Source organism: Aquila chrysaetos, chromosome W (assembly GCF_900496995.4).
Source record: "Aquila chrysaetos chrysaetos chromosome W, bAquChr1.4, whole genome shotgun sequence".
Taxonomy (NCBI): domain Eukaryota; kingdom Metazoa; phylum Chordata; class Aves; order Accipitriformes; family Accipitridae; genus Aquila; species Aquila chrysaetos.
In genome coordinates, this window is record NC_054457.1 from 3205272 (window position 1) to 3220565 (window position 15294).

Sequence of the window (15294 nt, forward strand, 5' to 3'; positions counted from 1 at the left end):
TGGTAGGTGGCTGTCTTGGCTAAAGTGATCATGAAATAGTTGAGTTGAAAAATTTCGGTCTAATGAGAAAAGAGGTCAGCAGACTTGCTACCCTGGATTTCAAGAGAGCAAGCTTTAAGCTATTCAGGGAGCTATTTAGCAGAATACCCTGGGAATCTGCCTTTGAGGGCTTAGGGTTCCATGAGTGCTGGTCAGTCTTTAAGAACCACCTTTTAGAAGCACAGGAGCAGGCAATCCCATTGTGCCACAAGTCAAGCAAGCAGGGCAGAAGACTGGCTTGTCTGAACAGGGAACCCCTCTTGGAACTCAGGAGGAAAAAGAAATTGTATGATCTCTGGAAGCGAGGTCAGGCTTTGCAGGAAGATTACAGAGCCCTGGTTTGCATATGCAGGGAGAAGATATGAAAGGCCAAAGCTCAACTAGAGTTGAAACTGGCCAGTGTTGTGTCAGACAACAAGAAAGGCTTTTTTAAGTATGTCAATAGCAAAATGAGGTCTAAAGAAAACATTGGACCAATACTTATTAAAGATGGTCATCTAAAAGGGGTGAAGAAAAACTGGAGGCATTCAATGCTTTTTTTGCCTCAGTCTTTAATAATACTGATAGACGTTGGGCTGCTCAGTCCCCGGAGTCAGAGGACCACGAGTGTGGGAGCAGTGACTTTCCATTTGTGGACACTGAAATTGTAAGGGACCAGGTGTATCAGCTGAATGTTCACAAGTCCATGGGGCCTGATGGGATTCATCCCAGAGTACTGAAGGAGCTAGTGCATGTTACAGCAGGACCCCTCTCGATCACCTACAAAAGCTCTTGGGAGTCTGGGGAGGTGCCTGCTGATTGGAAGCTAGCCAAAATTATTCCAATCTAGGAAAAGGGCATGAGGGAAGACCCAGGAAACTGCAGACCTGTTAGTCTAACCTCAGTACCTGGAAAAATTATGGGAAAGTTCATACTGGGTGCTATTGAAAGGCATTTAAAGGACAATGCAATCATCAGGCACAGTCAACATGGGTTCACAAAGGGAAAGTCCTGTTTAACTAATTTGATATCCTTTTACGATAAGGTCACCCGCCTAGTGGATGAAGGGAAGGTGGTGGATGTGTTTTTTCTGGATTTTAGTAAGGCTTTTGATACTGTCCCTCACAGCATCCTTCTGGACAAGTTGTCCAACTGTGAGATGAGCAGGTTCACGGTGTGCTGGGTGAAGAACTGGCCGAATGGCCAGGTTCAAAGGGTTGTAGTGAATGGGGCTACATCTGGCTGGTGACCAGTCATCAGCAGTGTTCCTCAGGGCTCAATTCTAGGGCCAGTTTTGTTCAATATATTTATAAATGATCTGGATGCAGGAGTTGAATGCACTCTTAGCAGGTTTGCTGAGGATACCAAACTGAGAGGTGCTGTTGACTCTCTCAAGGGACAAGAGGCCTTGCAGAGGGATGTAGATAGATTGGAGCATTGGGCAATCATCAATGGCATGAAATTTCACAAGTCCAAATGCTGGATCCCGCACCTAGGATGGAGTAATGCCGGGCACAAGTATAAATTGGGAGAGGAGTGGCTGAAGAGCAGCCCTGCAGAAAGGGATCTGGGGGTGCTGGTCAACAGCAGGCTCAATATGAGTCAGCAGTGTGCCCTGGCAGCCAAGAGGGCAAACCGCATCCTGGGGTGCATCAAACACAGCATAACCAGCTGGTCAAAAGAGGTGATTATCCTGCTGTATTCAGCATTGGTGCGGCCTCACCTCGAGTACTGTGTGCAGTTCTGGGCCCCACAATTTAAGAAGGATGTTCAGGTCCTTGAATGCGTCCAGAGGAGGAGAACAAAGCTGGTGAAAGGGCTGGAAGGCATGTCCTATGAGGAGCGGCTAAGGAATTTGGGCTGCTAAGGAATCTGGTTTGGAGAGAAGGAGGCTGAGGGGCAACCTCATTGCTCTCTACAGCTTCCTGAGGAGGGAAAGTGGAGAGGGAGGTGCTGATCTCTTCTCCCTGGTATCCAGTGACAGGACGCATGGGAATGGTTCAAAGCTGTGCCAGGGGAGGTTCAGACTGGATGTTAGGAAGCATTTCTTTACTGAGAGGGTGGTCAAACACTGGAACAGGTTTCCTAGAGAGGTGGTCGATGCCCTGTGCCTGTCAGTGTTTGAGAGGCATTTGGACAATGCCCTTAGTAGTATGCTTTAACTTTTGGTCAGCCCTGAAGTGGTCAGGCAGTTGGACTAGATGATCATTGTAGGTCCCTTCCAACTGAAATTTTCTATTCTATTCACTAGATTACAGTCTTTCCATCCAGAGTTCAGACACTGCTGTTGGGTAATGAAGAACAGCATCAAACTGAATTCACATGGGGTCCCAAGAAAAAATTGGGATGGAAGCTAATAATAAAAGTTTCAAAATATTTATCAGTGAACTGTTGGATATTGGAAGTTAGAATATTCCAGAGCAAATTACAATTTTTTCCAACTTTAGCTCTAAACATGACAATTATAGTGCTACTAATATACACAGGAAACTGAGCTGCCTAATCATTTTCAAATGACTGAGCAAAATCAAGCAGAGATATGAAATAAGGAGCACAGAAACAGAAAATGCAACTTGCTACGAGTCACTCCATTTTTTTTACTCTTTTATTTTTCAGAAGGCTGAAGAGGGTTTAAATATGAAACATCTGGGAGCAGCAGTACTATACAATATACTATGTATGGCCTTTTGTATGCAGCAGGTTCTTTTCTAGGGAACAAAGCTGCGTCACATGAAGAAAATTACCTATATTTTGGTAAGAAGCAGCAAATAGCTACTTTCCTATAGCACTGCAGTTTTCCCATCAAGGAGGGTAAAGTAATTTTCACTGCTCTCAAAAAAAAAAAAAATTTTTTTTTAAATATTTACTTATTCGTTTGGATCCTCCTAGTCCTGACAGCCTTTTTGATAGCTGGTGCTCTTTCTGGAATACTTGTTAAAAATGTCTCTGTAGCAAAGATGTTGGTTTTTTATGTTAATTTTTTTTTTTTAAATTAGTGCATGGGAGAGCAGAGATAAGCTCTTGTCTTCTATGCAGCAGACCGACAGGTGGACACCTACTGTTGCTATACGTATACTTTATGAGAACAGTTTCTCTGAAAGATGTTTTTCAATCTAAATTTTCAATGCTCTTTGAATATAACCAGTCTCATGGTGACTTCTGCTCAGGAAAACTGGCCATGGCATTGCAGGTTGTGCTGGAGGCTGTGCATGTCTCAAGCTAAGAAGCAGCTACATACACCAGCATGATATAATGCAAATGCCAATTACAGCTACTACCTACCTCCTCCCTTCATGGAGACTAACCAAAATTATTGTGATTGGGATTGACCCAAATTTAAAAAATAATTGTCCTGGTTTCGGCTGGGATAGAGTTAATTTTCTTTCTAGTAGCTGGTATAGTGTTATGTTTGGGATTTAGTATGAGAATAATGTTCATAACACACTGATGTTTTCAGTTGTTGCTGAGTATTGTTTATGCTAAATCAAGGATTTTTCAGCTTCTCATGCCCAGCCAGCAAGAAGGCTGGAGGGGCACAAGAAGTTGGTACAGGACACAGCCAGGACAGCTGACCCAAACTGGCCAACAGGGTATTCCATACCATGTGACATCATGCCTAGTATATAAACTGGAGAGCTAGTTCAGTGGTCTTTCCATGCTCTTGAAGAAGAGCCAGAGTTGAAGTGAAAAAACATCCTTCTGACAATCCTCTCTTGTCAATGCCTTTCCTTTAGCACATTCAGTGGGTTTCAACTTTAACCAGTGTATTGGGTTTGTGTGGCGGTGTTTTGGTAGTGGGGAAGGGGCTACAGGGGTGGCTCCTGTGAGAAGCTGCTAGAAGCTTCCCCGGCTCCAAGTCGGACCCGCCTCTGGCCAAGGCTGACCCAATCAGCAACAGTGGTAGCGCCTCTGTGATAACATATTTAAGAAGGGAAAACCTGCAGCGGAGACTGGAGTGGAATGTGAGAGAAACACCTATGCAGATACCGAGGTCAGTGAAGAAGGAGGGGGAGGAGGTGTGCCGGAGGAGGTGATTCCCCTGCAGCCCATGGTGAGGCGGCAGGCTGTCCCCCTGCAGCCCATGGAGGTGAACGGTGGAGCAGATGCCCACCTGCAGCCTGTGGAGGACCCCATGCCAGAGCAGGTGGCTGCCCCCAAAGAAGGCCGTGACTCCATGGGAAAGCCCGCGCTGGAGCAGTCTGTGCCTGAAGGACTGCACCCCGTGGAAGAGACCCACGCTGGAGCAGGGGAAGAGTGTGAGGAATCCTCCCCCTGAGGAGGAAGCAGCGGCAGAGACAACGTGTGATGAACTGACTGCAGCCCCCTGTGGCGAAAAAGACTTAACTGCAAAGTTCAAGCAAACGATTTATTTGAACTTCACTTACAGACTTAACATGCCACTATTGCAGGTTTTACAGATACAATGGAGGAATGCACTACTGCAATTTTTAAAGCAAGAGTAGTACATTATTACAACCACAAGCGATTCACAGACAACCACAAGCACACATGTGTTTACAAACTTAAAGCATAAACAATATTCACTTACCCCTCCAGGTAAGGGCTCTCAATCCCAGGGAAGCTACCTCGACCAGCATCCCGATCAAGGGGGGGAAGGGTTTCTTTCACAAGCCAACTGCATAGTTAGAGAAGTGACTCCCCCCTTTCCAACCTGAATCTTAGGGTTTTTATCCCCTGACTTGTGGAATGGTGTGTATGTCTATGTCTGAGTGGATCATGATATAGGCCTAAATGGATTATGTATATCTGAGTGGAGTTTCCCCTTATCTTTCCTTTGCTGGTCTGTGATTGACTACACAAGGTTGTAATTTGAAACTGAAGCTGAAACCCTCCAGCTTTTTTTTTTTTTTACACCTTGCTTCCTCAGGCAACTGAATAGTGGTTGGATTGAGACTCAGGGCATACTATTTGTTAAGGGATTTCAAGGCTCAGTTCAGGTTTTGGTTCTTTGAATGGTGCAGCCACTGCCCTGTTTAGTTTAGGGTTTATCAGACAACCCAGGGCTAAGCTGTCTACACAGCTCCCTGTGAGTCGTCTCTGCAGAGAGACAGGGCCTCAAGGCAATCCAAGGCTGGGTCACTTTTGTAACCCCCCATGAGTTGCCTGTGTGCACTAGACATGGTGAAACTCATTTGTGAACTGTGAGCCAGACAATCCACACATCCCCATTCTCCATCCCCCTGTGTCACTGTGGGGGAGGAGGTAGAGAAAATCGGGAGTAAAGTTGAACCCAGGAAGAAGGGAGGGGTGGGGGGAAGGTGTTTTTAAGATTTGGTTTTATTTCTCATTATCCTACTCTGATTTGATTGGTAATAAATTAAATTGATTTTGGTTTTTTTCCCCATGTTGAGTCTGTTTTGCCCGTGACCATAATTGGTGAGTGATCCCTCCCTGTCTTTGTCTCGACCCATGAGCCTTTCTTTATATTTTCTCCTCCCCATCCCACTGGGGAGGGGAGGAGTGAGCAAGCAGCCTCGTGGTGCGTTGTTGCCAGCTGGGCTTAAACCACGACAGACAGTTTCATTCAAAACACACAAAAAGCTAACCTTGATTTATATCAATGAAAGTAGAAACTGACTCATCACTGGTTTTTGTGTAGTTTTCCTAATACTTTAAATAAGCATTTGCTCACAGCCTATATAGCCATCAGCATTTATACTTCTTCACATACAAAAATGCTGTGGCTTTAGGAACCTGATCTTCTACGTACCACCATTCCCATTACAAAGACAGTATGGCTCTTAAATTTTGAAAAATAACCTTTAAATTAATACAAGAACTATAGCATTTAGTCAAATAGTAGTAGACTAGTGGGTTTTTTTCTAACAGATTTCATACGCAGGGATGGAATTAGGTTATTTTTTGGTATGTTTCAGGGGTAAATGTGGTACTCTGCACACTGTTTTTTTTTAATAGATATAAAACTATACATTAAAAGCCTCATAAAAGTATTTAGGAACTATGTTACTATTTTACGCCTTTTGTTTTATATGTACATGCTTAAAGTTTTAAGGACAGTTGAATACTGGCCTCATCTCTTCCACTTCCTCCCTCTACTCTGCTTTCATTACCCCCAATTCTCACACTATCATTATAAAATATTATCCTACTCCAAAACAGAAGGACTTCATAAATTGCCTACCTTCTTCCTGAAAAGCAGAAATTTTTTAAAGTGAAAAAGACCTAAAAATTAGCAGTGGTTTAGACAGCAGGTATAATTAATCATATCTTGACTAAGTTTGGCAGGGAAAAACCATGTAGTGATTTGATTCTTGCTGCTGAAAGAAGTTAAATATTAAACAGATATCATTGAAATGCATGCATTTTTTAGCTGCCCTTTTAAAATATGTTGATGAATTGGCTTGTTATCCTGTCATGGTTTAACCCCAGCCAGCAACTAAGCACCACACAGCCGCTCACTCACTTCCCCCACACCTGTGGACACATATTTAGCTAACGGTCGCAAGAGCATTCCAGACGCCTTTAGAAGACCTTGAACAGAATAAACAAGAAGACAAAAAAAGAAAGATGCCAATTAGAAGAACACAGGTGCACATTCCACGATAAAGGGAACTTGGCACAAAGAACCTCAATTCGGCAGTTTATCTTGACCAATTAGACTGAGACAAGTTTCACATGTTTTAGTTGGTATAACCAATTATGTCCTATGTTTATGCGCGTGTACAGAGTTAGTATAGCCAATTATATCTTATGTTTATGCGCGTGTACAGTGTTGATATAACCAATCATATTTTATGCTTGTGCGCGTGTACAGTGACTTTGCAGAATATGTGACTATAAATATGTGTGTGTTTTAGCAATAAAGGGTCGTCTGTTGTCTGCTCTCAAGATTACAGGCGTCCGTCTACTTCAATCTCCTCAAATGGTGACCCCGACGTGATTGCGGGCCGAGAAAATGCTGGAATTGCTGGAAGCGTGTCCGGAGGAGACTCTAGCCGAACGATCGTGTTGCAAGGAGCCACCCGGAGACATGAGCCGAGTAACAACTGGACACCGCTACGGTTAAGGTTGTTCTCCCTTTATTGCCCGAATAGCGTGCTTATATACTTTATTAAGCTGAGCATCAGCTGTCCACGTGCCATAAGCTAAAACACCACTGGTTAATGTCTTTCTATCACGCTCCCGGCTCATCCTCCTGTTGGCTGCTCAAGCCTCTTCACGAGGTGTCCCATGGTTGCTTATCTCATTCTTCGGCATCCAGGAGTTACTTGTCAGGCCCTTCTTATCTTCCTTTTCCCAGCGTACAAGGACACAGCGTCCTTGTCCATTTCAGCACTTTGTATGTTTATGCTTCATTCTCTCAGAGCCAAGAACTCCCCAACAATTTCCCCTTTTTGTTTTAAGCAGTCCAGGCTTGATCAATAACTTGGAATGCTATTTTTCTCAACAAGCTAAGCAAGGTAAAATTACTACAATATCTAGGATCACAATAACTACCACAATACCCATGCGACATAACCCTTTAAGCCAACCCATTATCCCTAATGACCCAAACCATGAGGACTGTGAGGAAGGTGGACCATCCGTACATTCTTGTGCCGTCTTGCTCCGCGAACTCAGCCCAGTGATCGGTAGGTGTCAGCTTTACGTGGGCGTCCCCGCGGAGGCAACGATGACCTTGCCGTACACCAGCCTGATGCTCTTTGGAAAATCCCGGTATTTATACATTTGCAGAGGAACAGATTTCAGCACACGTGGCCAGCGCCTCGGTTGAAACATGGGGAGCCTATGACGCATGCGCTCGCCGGCCAGGCGCGCTGCACGAGTCGTAGCCATCCTGTCTATTGGTTCATGGGCTTTGTGATGTGGTTGCAATGCACAGAGAATCTTGACCTGTTATGTTGGCTAAGGTAACCTATATGTTAATTTTTTGGCTGAGGTGGTATTCACATTGTTCCAGATGAAGACCGTCGTACAAATCGAGCGGGAGTCCATCGTGGGCCTGTGTCTGTGGAAACACAATCATAACTTCTTCCCATAATCACACTATATTCAATCAAATTATGGTTAACACACTTCTTACCTAATGGAAGTTTTATACTGTCGTGGTTTAACCCCAGCCAGCAACTAAGCACCACACAGCTGCTCACTCACTCCCCCCCCACCCAGTGGGATGGGGGAGAAAATCGGGAAAAAGAAGCAAAACCCACGGGTTGAGATAAGAACTGTTTAATAGAACAGAAAAGAAGAAACTAATAATGATAATGATAACACTAATAAAATGACAACAGCAATAATGAAAGGATTGGAATGTACAAATGATGCACAGTGCAATTGCTCACCACCCGCCGACTGGCACCCAGCTAGTCCCCGAGCGGCGATTCCCCGCCCCCCCTTCCCAGTTTCTATACTAGATGGGATGTCACATGGTATGGAATACCCTGTTGGCCAGTTTGGGTCAGGTGCCCTGGCTGTGTCCTGTGCCAACTTCTTGTTCCCCTCCAGCTTTCTCGCTGGCTGGGCATGAGAAGCTGAAAAATCCTTGACATTAGTCTAAACACTACTAGCAGCAACTGAAAACATCAGTGTTATCAACATTCTTCACATACTGAACTCAAAACATAGCACCATAGCAGCTACTAGGAAGACAATTAACTCTATCCCAGCTGAAACTAGGACATATATAAATAATAAAGCATCCTGTCCTAAGCCTCCTACAAACGCTAAATCATATACCTCCTTATAATGCAATTGCCTCATTCTTCGCTACCAGTCCTGGGTTGTCCAGACCCTGCAGTATTATGTCATGACCATTCTCTGCGAGGAATTCCTCCATACATCCCGCCTTTTTGTTTTGGACAAGCCAGACCTGATCTACAATCCTTTCTAAGCCCCTTTTTATACAGGATATGCATAGACATGCTGCCAAAACAAATATCAACCCATAAACAATCAAACGAACTCCTTCCTTAAATACAATTCCCAGCCATCCACCAAGACTCCAGCCGGTTAGCCACTCATCAAATGGGGATGTTGACACTGTAATATGAGACATGCGTTGTTTCATCAGTGACAGTGCCTTGTGAATGGATTCAGAGTGATCAGACAAATTCATACAACACATTCCTGCAAAATCTTCACAGCCATGTCCTTGGGCCAATAACAAAAAATCAATAGCAGCTCTATTTTGTAAAATGGCATGGCGTAAGCTATCCTGATCAGCTAATAATTGCGTGATTATATCAGCAGTTGTGTTAAATTGCTTCTGCGTCCAACAAGCAAGCTTATTTAAGTTGTTTAAAGTGTTCCCTGCCGCACCACCCAGGAGGAGGAGAGACAATGCCACCCTTGCAGCTGTTCCCAAAAGCTCCACATTGTCATCACACACGGGAGTCAACTGCATCATTGCTCGCTTGTTTCGAGGGCGGTTTTTCGCAAGGCTCACCCAATCCCTAATGGTAGGTGCAAATAAGGTGAGCTTACCTAAATAGCATGGTCCTCCTATCGCATTTTTTGGCAGGCCTTGCCAAGCTCGGTCGCCACAAATCAAAAATACCCCAGGGGGTAAGGCCTTAGCAGTATTATTTACCCAGATAGACTTCTTGTTCCCTTTTGTTTCCGCTCCTAAGGCGCCAAGGCCTTGACCTTTGGCACGGTTGGTACCGCAAAAATCTCCGGCATTCATATAACCATATATCGTAGAATGGCTTGTTACATTGGTCCAGTGGGACCAGGTCTTAGGTTTATACATGTTGGTGTCAGTAAATAATGAACCGCCAAATACAAAACAAGTTTGTGTTACATTTTTGGTGGAATTGTCAATGGGCATTGATCCTAGTAGGTCTAACTCTTGCGGGTCCCAGGGCAGCGAGACATTCGCCATATTAATTAGTTGTGCCGCGCACTGTGCTACTGACTCACTTTTGTTACAGTTTCCAGTGCTATAACTCTTAAAATCTTCCGAATTAAATTGAGGTATTCCAATTAAACAAGTGCGAAAGGGATCTGCAGCTGATGCCATTGCCAAACAAAAAGAGTGTTGTCCTGTCTCATTAGCCCACATGACCCACATGTTTACTTGAGGGTCAATGTGATGTATGGCTATGACGCCCATCACCCACAGTAGGAACAGACCTGTTATGTACAGATGATACCCTTTTGGGCTCAGGCAACTGCCAAACTTTCGATTGATGCCCATTCTAATATTGAAAGGTATCTTTCTCCCCAACTTCACACACACTGTCTAAAGGGCTAGCAGGGCCACTAGTTTGCTGAGGCACAGGTGACTTCGTTCTTGTCGGCTTTCCTCAGTTGTTGTGCAACTCGGGTAAATCGCGCTGGTACCCACAAAGGTCCTTCACCTGTGAAGACACACATATATCCACGCCCATTAAAAAGCACAGGAGCTGGTCCCTCCCACTGTCCTGTTTTCGGATTTCTGTATAAGACATGAAAGCCTGGTAATGCCTGCGGCCTCCCTGCTTTAATTGTCGCATGATGTATGACCACAGGCAGCTCCTCCCTGCCTTCCGTTAAGCACAGATAATTCAAAGTAAAAAGAGCCTTGTGTAGTCGCTGTACAGGGTCTAATTCCTCCGCAGCCTTTTGCTTAACAAGATAGTCCTTTAGTACTCTGTGTGCTCTTTCAATAACAGCTTGACCAGTTGGGGAATGTGGGATTCCAGTGCTGTGTTTAACCCCCCAAGTGGCCAGAAATCGAGAAACGCTCTGACTTTTGTAAGCTGGGCCATTGTCGGTCTTAATATGTTCTGGGACCCCCATGACCGCAAAACAAGCTGTGAGATGTTTCTTTACATGAAGAGTTCTCTCTCCAGGTAAGGCAGTGGCCCAAATGAATTTTGAGAACGTATCAACGGTGACATGCACGTATTTCAGACGTCCAAATTCTGCTACATGGGTAACATACATCTGCCACAGTTCAAGAGCCTGCAAGCCTTTTGGATTGACTCCCAATCCGAGGCCTGGGCCATGATGGCTGCACTGAGGGCATGTTCGAACAATTCCTTGAGCCTCCGCATGTGTGAGTCTAAATTGTTTTCGCAACGCCCGGGCATTCTGATGAAAGTTTGCATGACTGTTCAAACTGATTCAAGGGGGGCATGTGTGTAACCCAACTGACTGCAGCATCCGCTCTGGTGTTTCCTTCCCCTAAGCCCACATTCCACATGTGACTTCTAATGTGGATGATACAATACTGATGTTGCCTTGTGTTAATGGCGCGCCGCAATTCTTGAAACAAACTTCCTAATCGAGGGTTGGCAATATGTTTCAGCAGGGCATCCTCTATGCGGCGCACTACTCCAACGACATACAATGAATCAGAAACCACATTCAAAGGCTCGTCAGTCCATTTTACGAAGGCCCAGCAAACCACTTTGAGCTCCAAGGTCTGCAGGCTATCTTGTTCATCTCCTTGCAGCATGTGCATCTGCCATTTTCCATCCTCCTGCCACACACAAGCCGCTTTCCGTGATTTCTTCCCAGCATCTGTAAAAACTGTTCTTCCGTCGACCGGTGTTAATAATACTTTTGGGCATTCTATCCATTGTTGACTGCTTAAAAATTGCCATAGGGGTCCTTTTGGTTGTTTGTTATGTATAAGTCCAGGATAGCCTAAAAGAGCTTCTTGAATTGCTGTAGAATGACATAACTGCCACTCTAAGTCCTCGGCTCGCACAGGAATGCTAATGTCAGCAGGCTCTTGACCCAATATTTCCTTGACTCGGTCTTGACTCTTTTTTATAACTAGGCCGATAGCCTCTGTGCGTGTCAAAATTGAAGTTTTGGGCTGGGTGGGAAGAAAGACCCATTCTAAAATTCGAATGTGATTGTTCATAGGACTGCTCTCTTCTTTCCCTCTTTGATCTTGTGACTCCTCTCCTTGTAGTGCCCAGCCTGCTTCCCTTTTTTCCCCTTTGGGTCCATTGGCACAGAACTGCGAATGGCATCAGTGGAGCCTTGATGAGTAGGAGAGACAGGGGGACAAGTGGAAGGCGTCTTGAGCTCCATCCGGTGGTAAGCTTTGTAGAAATCCGGACAAGAGCACTTTGCTGTTCAGGTGAGCAGATACGAGGTGCCTTGGCATCTGTGCCCTGTAACCATGGTAATAATGGTGCAATGTCTTCATTTGTAATACCAACGATATTTCGGACCCATTGCAAATCCCCTAACAACTTCTGAGCGTCACTAAGTGTTTTAATGTTCGCATGCAGGGTAACCTTTTGGGGTCGTACTTGACCTTCAGTTATATGCCAACCCAAATACTTCCATGGTTCAGAACGCTGAACCTTCTCTGGAGCAATAATTAGTCCTTTGCATTTTAAGTGAATTGTAATGGACCGTAGCTCTGCTTCGGTGATGATGCGTTCCCGGGCAAATAGGATGTCATCCATATAATGATAAAATATCATGTCGGGGTTGTCATTACGGATAGGTTCAAGGGCCCAGGCCACATATAGTTGACACAAAGTGGGTGAATTTTTCATCCCTTGCGGCAGCACTACCCATTCATATCTTTGAGCAGGAGCACTTCGATTAACGGATGGTAGGGTGAAGGCAAAACGTTGGGAGTCCTGGGAATGTAAGGGAATCGTGAAGAAGCAGTCTTTCAAGTCAATAATTAACAACGGCCAGCCCTCTGGAATCATTGTTGGGGAAGGTAGACCGGGTTGTAACGCTCCCATGGTTTGCATTTGTCTATTTACTGCCCGCAAATCATGTAGCAACCTCCACTTCCCTGACTTCTTTGGAATCACAAAGATGGGAGTGTTCCAAGGGCTCACTGATGGTTTAACATGTCTTGCATCAAGTTGTTCTTTTACCAGTTGCTGAGCTATTTGCAGCCGTTCTTGAGTCATCGGCCACTGATCCACCCACACAGGGGTGTCTGATAGCCAGGTTAAGGGTAGGGTGGGTGGTGCCGGCTGCCCTTCAGTGGCCGATGTCAAAAACCCAGTGTATTGGTGGTAATCACAGCCCCAAGTTGGGAGAGAATATCTCTGCCAACCAATCCGTCCAGGTTTCCTGGGAGTGGCATAACATAAGGTCGAAGTGTGATGCATTGTCCTTCAGAAAAACAGAATGTTATGGGTTGCACACTCAACTCCGGTGTTTTAGTTCCCCCGACCCCCAAAACCTGGGAGGTTGGCAGTTGTAGGGGCCAGTGTTTGGGCCAACACTTGGAACTGATGATGGTTACGTCTGCCCCTGAGTCAAGAAGGGGGTAAAGCTCAAAGCTTTCCGACCCGAGTCGAATTATCACAGGATGAGTTGGTCGCTCAGATAATTTCTGGGTAAGCATGATAGTTGCTCCTGTCGATCCGAATCCTCTGGATCCTCTACTCTTCCGCCACTCTTTTTTTGGTCGATCACATGACGGTTGACAGTTCATGAGGGCCACAATTTGAGCTATTTTACTACCTTTTGGAATATGTAGGGGTGGACGTAAGGTATAGGCCATCAATTTTATGTTCCCTGTGAAGTCCAAGTCGATGACTCCAGGGAGTACTATAAGACCAAGTTTTCCCGCCGATGAACGTCCTAATAAGAGTCCTCCCAATAGCGAGTCTTCATGACACAGAGGACCGTACGCTGTTGTGGGAATGAGGGTGACATTTTGATCTTTTAATGTTATATCTATTGCGGTTTCCACATCCACTCCAAGACTTCCCCACATGGCTGGTTGGTGCTTTCGCAGGAATCCGGAATCTGAACTGGGGCGGTCACTTGTGTCTTGGCGCGCTGCCCTGTCGCGCTCGGTTTGAAGTTTCCTGACTTGTGGCATACCGCGGTAGAGTGATTGTCCTGATTACACTTGTTGCACCAGACTGTCTTAGTGCAGTTTCTCCTCAGGTGTCCAGACTCTCCACAGCAGTAACAAGGTCCTAGACTCTTTGTGTCACCTTTGACATTATATTTTACACGGGGTCCGCTGGCTCTAGGTCCTTTTGATCCCTGCAGAGCTGCTGCAATCATTTTGGTTTGTTGTTTTACCACACCTTCTACGGCGGCAGCAACCATTACCGCCTGGCTATGCTGTTCTGCTCGAGCCGCCCTCACTAGCATTTCATCCACTGGACTCCCTTGCGGGAGACTTGCTAACACTGTTTTCGTTCTAGTGTTAGCGTTTTCAAAAGCTAATAGGCAAAGCATATATTCTTTCATGTCCTCTGACAGGTCAGGCTGTTCTTTCAGGGCTATCGAAAGTCTATCAATAAATTGACTATAGGGTTCGGTGGACCCCTGACGAATGGTGGCAAAAACAGGTGCACGTTTTCCCTCTGGGAGCTGATACATCGCTTGGTGTGCTAAGTCCGAACTGAGCTAGTGAATATTCGTCGGGTAGGTAAGCTGAACATGTGTTGGTGCATATGGTCCTTGTCCGGTAAGCATGTCGACGGAGATGCCATATAACGGGTCATTCGGTTGACGCGGTTTATTCACTTCAGCCAAGGCTAGCCTTTTCCAAGTATTAGTCCACAACAAATACTGAGACGGTGTCAGCAACAATGATGCCAAGTTTTGACAGTCATTTGCACACATGATATCACATGTGAAGATATATTTGATGATGTTCCGAGCAGCTTTGGACCTCACTCCATATTTTTCCACCATCTGTTTTGCTTGTTGTAATATCTTCCAATCGTGCAGCTCCCATGACGCGGTGTTATTGTGTGATGGGTTGACCCTGGCTGGTTGCCAGGTGCCCACCAAAGCCGTTCTATCACTCCCCCTCCTCAGCTGGACAGGGGAGAGAAAATATAACAAAGAGCTTGTGGGTTGAGATAAGGACAGGAGAGAGATCACTCACCACTTACCGTCACGGGCAAAACAGACTCAACTTGGGGAAAATTAACTCACTTTATTACAAATCAACCAGAGTAGGGTAATGAGAAATAAAACCAAATCTCAGAACACCTTCCCTCCACCCCTCCCTTCTTCCCGGGCACAACTTCACTCCCGGCTTCTCTACCAACCCCCCCAGCGGCACAGGGGGACGGGGAATGGGGTTTACGGTCAGTTCATCACACGTTGTTTTCTGCCACTTCATCCTCCTCAGGGGGAGGACTCATCACACTCTTCCCTGCTCCAGCATGGGGTCCCACCCACGGGAGACAGTCCTCCACGAACTTCTCCAACGTGGGTCCTTCCCACGGGCTGCAGTTCTTCACGAACTGCTCCAGCATGGGTCCTTTCCACGGGGCGCAGTCCTTCAGGAGCACACTGCTCCAGCGTGGGTCCCCCACGGGGTCACAAGTCCTGCCAGAAAACCTG